The 5,749-nt window shown below is 42.0% G+C and overlaps 1 pseudogene; it reads left to right on the top strand.

The window, feature by feature from the left end:
• Positions 1–2,190: 2,190 nt before the first annotated feature.
• LOC110205122 (large ribosomal subunit protein mL45-like) lies at positions 2,191–5,156 on the top strand (annotated as a pseudogene).
• Positions 5,157–5,749: the final 593 nt, after the last annotated feature.

The raw sequence follows: 5,749 nt of genomic DNA, 5'->3' as shown, positions 1-5,749 counted from the left end.
CCAACTTCAGGCTCACTGAGCCACCTAGCTGCCCCTTAAACAGGTTAAGGAATCAATGAATATTTCTGAGCCTTGTTAACCTTCTTTGTAATGTTATATGATCTGTTGTACCTTCCTTACAGGATTGTTATGAGCATCAAGTGAGATAATATAGGTAAATACTTGGTGAAAACTTAAAGTACTACATAAATGTTAGGTATTATCATCATTATTATTGTTGTTGGTTATTATTATTGCAATTATTAATTGTATTTAGACTGCTTCATTCCCTATTACTTCTCTCCTTTCCTAAGCTCTATAAGTCTTAGAATCTTATAATGATGACATCTCAGAGCTGGGAGGGATCTCAGAGGGTAAATTAATCTAATTTCCATGCAGTGTAGGAATCCCTCTTATTACTTCCTTGACTCTATCACTGAGACAGGGAGCTCACTACTTCCTGAGGAAGTCTGTTCCATTGTTGTTCAGCTCTAATTATTAGGAAGTCATTTTTTTTGTGTGTGCTGAACCAAATGCTGCCTTTCTGTCCCTTCCATCCTTTGGTCCTAGTTCTGGCCACTAGACCAACACAGAAATAATGCAAATTCTTCTTTCATATGGAAGACCTTAAGATACTAGAAGACAGCCACCATCTCCTCCAATATCCTACTTAACACCTACTGTAAGGCTTCAAGCAGAATCTGAGAATTAAAAGACACCTCAAAGGGCATCCATACCAGAACCTAATGGTTACTTCTGTAGCATTGCCAACAAGAGATCATGCTTGAACATTTCCAGAGCTGAGGGATTCACTCCTTCTCTAGGCAGCCCTTTCCACTTTTGGAAGTCCTCTTTATTAGGAAATTTTCTTTTATATTGGACCAAAATCTGCCTCTCATGCAACTTATCCCTATCATGCCTAGTTCTAACTCTCTGGAGATAAGAACAAGCCTGATCCTTCCTCCATAGGACAGTCTTGCAAATATTTGAAGACAAGGACTTATCATGTTCCTCCCAAATCTTTTTTCAGGATAAATATTTCTAGTTTCTTCACTTAATCTTCATGAGGCATGCTCTCCAGTCTGCTCAAACCTCCTTGATGCCCTTCCCTAGATGACTCTCATTTACCAGTGTTCTTCCTCTGTGGTGGGCATCAGAGCTAAACATGATACTCTCAATATAATCTAACCAGGACAGAAGACAGTGGGTTTATCACTTCTCTTGTTCTAGACACCATATCTCTACAGGTGTTGCCTATGAACACATTCACTTTTGGGTGTGTCTTTCCTAAGACTTAGATATTATTTATGTTGGTGGTCTCCAAACTTTTTGTATTAAACACTCCTATCAGTAAAAAGAAAAAAAATTAGTGTGGACACCCCCCCCCCACCATGTACATATATTTAAAATAATAGATTTAGAGCTAGAAGGGACCTGAGTCCAACCTTTGAATTCAACCCCTCAATTTACAGATGAGGAAAATAAAGCACAGGGATTCAATGATTTGCCCAGGGTCATACAGCTACTACTTAGAACTTACAATTGTCTGAGGCAGGATTTGATCTGAGGTCTTCCTCACTCCAAGTCCAGTCAGTCTTCCAACAAACATTTATTATGCATCTATTAAATGCCAGGCACTGTGCTAAGCAAAAAGAGGGGGGAAAAGAGAAAAAAGAGAGACCCTGCCCTCTAGGACCTCACAATCTAATGGGAGAGACAGCAATGAAGAAAAGGGACTAGGATTAGGAGGAATAATGAAAGTCTTCTTGTAGAAGATAGGATTTTAATTGAGACTTGAAGGAGGCTGGGAATGTCAACAAGTAGAGATGAGGAGGAGAACATTCCAGATATGGGGGACAGACAGAGAAAATGTCCAGAGCCAAGACATGGAGTGTCTTGTTTGATGAAGAGCAAAGAAACCAGAAATCATTGGATCAAAGAGTACAAGGGAGAATAAGCTGCAAGAAAACTGGAAAGAGAGGAGGGGCCTAGGTCATGAGGGGCTTTCAATGCCAAACAGAGGATTTTGCATTTGATTCTGGAAGTGATAAGGAGCCCATTCAAGTTTATTGAGTAGGGGAGTGAGGTGGTTGGACCTAAGATTTGGGAAAATCACTTTCATAGCTGAATGAAGGATAGATTTCAAGTGAGGAGAGAACTGAGGCAGGCAGACCCACCAGCAGAAGATTGCAAGAGCCCAAGCAAGAGATGATGAAGACCTACACAAGGGTGACAGCACTGTCAGAGGAGAGAAGGGGGCACATTAAAGAGATGTTGAAAAGGGAAGGCTTTAGGCCCTGGAAACAAATTGAATATGGAGGGTGAGAAATAGTGAGGAGTTGTGGGTGGTACCTAAGTGTTGAATCTGAGAGACTAGGAAGTTGATATTGCCTTCAACAGTAATAAGGAAGTTGAGGGAGGTGGGTTAGGGAAAAAATAATGAATTCAGTTTGGGGCTTGCAGAACTTAACATGTCTACTGGACATCTGGTTTAAGATGTCTGAAAGGAAGTTGGTGATGTGAAATTAGAAGTTGGCAGAGAGGATAGGGCAGCATAAGAAGATTTGAGAATCATTAGCACAGAGGTGGCAATTATATTGGAGTTGATGAGATCAACAAGTGAATTAGTGTGAAGGGAGAAGAGAAGAGGGCCTAGGACAGAATTTTATTGGGCACTACAGTTTGATAGTGTGACCTGGATGAAGATCCGGCAAAGGAGAGTGAGAAAGAATGATCTGATAGGTAGAAGGAGAACCAGGAAAGAGTTATGTCCTAAGAATCTAGAGAGAAAAGCATAGCAAGAAGAGGGAGATCAATAGAACAGAGAGATCAAGAAGAAGGATTAATAAAGTCCATTGTATTTGGCAATTAAGAGAATGCTGATAACTTTGGAGGAGCAATTTTAGTGGAATGATGAAGTCAGAAGTGGTAAGTTGTTGTAAGGGGTTAAAAAGTGGGTGATAGGAAAGAAAGTGGAGGCAGCTATAGATGACATTTTCAAAGCACAGAAGAGATATAGGACAAAAGAAGAGATGGAAGGAACAAGTGATGGTTTTTTGATGGGGAGACATGGGCGTGTTTGTTGGTAGAAGGGAGGGATCCAGTAGACAGAGATTGAAGATAAGTGCTAGAGTGGGGATGATAGAGGGAATGATATATTGGAGGAGATAGGATGGAATGGGAACTCATCCAGGTTGTAGAACAAGGGTTTGGTAAGGAGTAAGGCCACCTCTTTGTGAGAGAAAGTGAAGAAGATAGTGGCAGAAGGCATTCAAGTGAATTAAGATGAGGAAGATAAGAGGAGAGAATAGTCTTGGCAAATGACCTCAATTTTTTCTGTAAAGGTGAGAGTTGTCCAAGGCTGAGACTTTGCAGGGCACAACCAGTGGTATGATAAAGGGACTAGGGACTTAAGAGAAAAAGATAGTGTAGAGTTTAATTGGTTCACCAAGGGGTCAGATGGGGGGAAATGGAGAGAGTGACTAGTACTGGAGAGGATGGCCTACTAAGCAACTGAATGGTTGACAGATTGGAGGTCATGGTGTGGATGAAGAGTAGAGTTTGGTAAAGGAAGGCAGGGGGAGAGGTGGTAAGTCAATAGATTATGGTTTTAAAAGGGATTTAAGAATTCTTGAACATGGAGGTGCTGCATTGTGGGTAATGATAAGATCAATGGTATGACCATCTTTGCTGTGTCTGAGGAATCAGTCATGGAAACTGAGTAGACTGAAAAACAGAGAGTGGTCAGGGAGTCTAGTACCCTATTTGTCACACCATGACAAACTAATAATTACATACATTATAAAATATATGCAAAAATAGAAATTAAAGCAAGATGAGATAAAGATGAAACCATATTTGGTCCTAGAATCAGCAAGGCCCACAATAGAATAGTGACATGGTCAGATGTACTTTAGGAAAATCACACTGGATACAACACGCGTCACCTGTGAGGCAGGGGGTGTTGTCCTTGCCCCTGGCTTTAGGCAGGTGTTCTCAACAGCATCCCCTCAATGAAGGCTTCTGGGATTGGGCTGGATACAGATAGGAGGAATAATATTCCCCAAGCTTTTGGGCTCAGAGTCCTGAAGTGTTTATAACCAGGGTGTGAGCAGAAGTGATGGTTGAGGAGCAGGAGGTTGACCCTGAGAGTTTATAAATCTCATTCTGTCCAGCCCAAGTGACCCAGCCCATCATTGTGATCCCAGTGAGGACCAAGAGGGGGACGTTCACCTCACATCCCTCTCCAAAGCTGGTCTGAAGCAGAAGACAGAGAAGCTAAAGCAGGGCATGGCCACACAGTCAGCAATTTGGAAAGTGAAAGAATATGATGCTGATTTCTGAATCAAGACCTTCCCCCAAAAAAGCTCAGGAGATCTTTGTTGAAGCTCATCAGTACCTCAATACCTCAGACCATGACCGACTTCATGCCCTGGTAATTGAGCGCTGCTTCCCAGAAATGGTGTAGGGCATTCAGCTTAAAACAGTACATTGGTGGGGCAGCTAGGTGGCGCAGTGGATTGACCTCTGGCCTTGGAGTCAGGAGGACCTAAGTTCAAATCCAGCCTCAGACACTTGACACTTACTAGCTGTGTGACCTTGGGCAAGTCACTTAACCCCGATTGTCTAAAACAAACAAACAAACAAACAAAAACAAAACAGAAAACAAACAGTATTGTTGGAGCTTTGTGGAATCTCTGGAACCACCAAGGGAAGTTCATGTTCATTGCCCAAATATGCTGAGTGAGGGCAACACATATGTCCAGGTCACCATTGGCATGCACACTCACCAGACCCTGGCTATCTATGACCAGATTGGGCAGTTGCTATATGGACAAGAAGATGTGCCCAAGGATGAGTTGGAGTATGTGGTTTTTGAGAGATACCTAACAAACCCGTATGGGGCCTGGAGAATGCATGGCAAAATTGTCCCTGCCTGGACCCCTTCTAAGGAAACCATCCCCAAGACAGTGATGATCCCTGGTCCCAAACTCCAACCATGGGAAGAATATGAAGAGATGAATATGGAAGTTCAAAAGCTGCAGCCAGTTCAGTGGCACAAGCAGGGTAGGATGGGAAGGTCTGATGATTTGGTGTTTGAATGTTTCACAGAGCATCTGAAACCAGGTCTTCCAAACGTTATGAGCAAGAAAGAAGCCACTCTCAGCCACCTTTAAGTTCAAGAAAGAGGGGCAATTGTTTAAATAAAACCCTGTCAGGCTTTCAGACTAATTTTAATGGCTTCTCTAGTTTCTAGTCATCTAGGATGGGTCTTCAGTCTGGACTGGAAATGGAATTTGAAATGGGAGATAGAGTAGTCACAGGAATGGGGGAGAGAGTTCGATAGGAGTGATATGACATCAACCAAGACAATACAATAAATGGACAGGATAGACTTTAAAAAAAAAAAGAAAATCACTCTGGCAGCTAAGTGGAGAATGAATAATAGTGGGCAGAGACTTGGGTCAAAGAGATAAATTAGAACATTATTCTAATAGTCCAGGAGAAAGGTGATAGAGGATTGAACTAGGGTAGTGGCTATGAGGGTCAAGACAGAATGGAATAGATACAAAAGAGATGATGAAGTAGAAACAAGATGTAGGAAATAAATGCATATGTGGGGTCATAGGAGAAAATACCAACTTTGTGAATCTAGGTGACAGAAAGAATAACAGGTCCTACAAGAGGAATAGGGAAATTTGGACGAGGGGTGGGGTTGGGGAAAAATAAAATGAGATTTGTGGTACATGCTGAAATGCAACCATGCCTG

This window comes from Phascolarctos cinereus, unplaced genomic scaffold (assembly GCF_003287225.1).
Source record: "Phascolarctos cinereus isolate Bilbo 61053 unplaced genomic scaffold, phaCin_HiC Scaffold_2;HRSCAF=192, whole genome shotgun sequence".
NCBI classification, from domain to species: Eukaryota; Metazoa; Chordata; class Mammalia; order Diprotodontia; family Phascolarctidae; genus Phascolarctos; species Phascolarctos cinereus.
The sequence above is the reverse complement of the archived record's forward strand: the minus strand, read 5'-3'. Positions and strand labels throughout refer to the sequence as shown.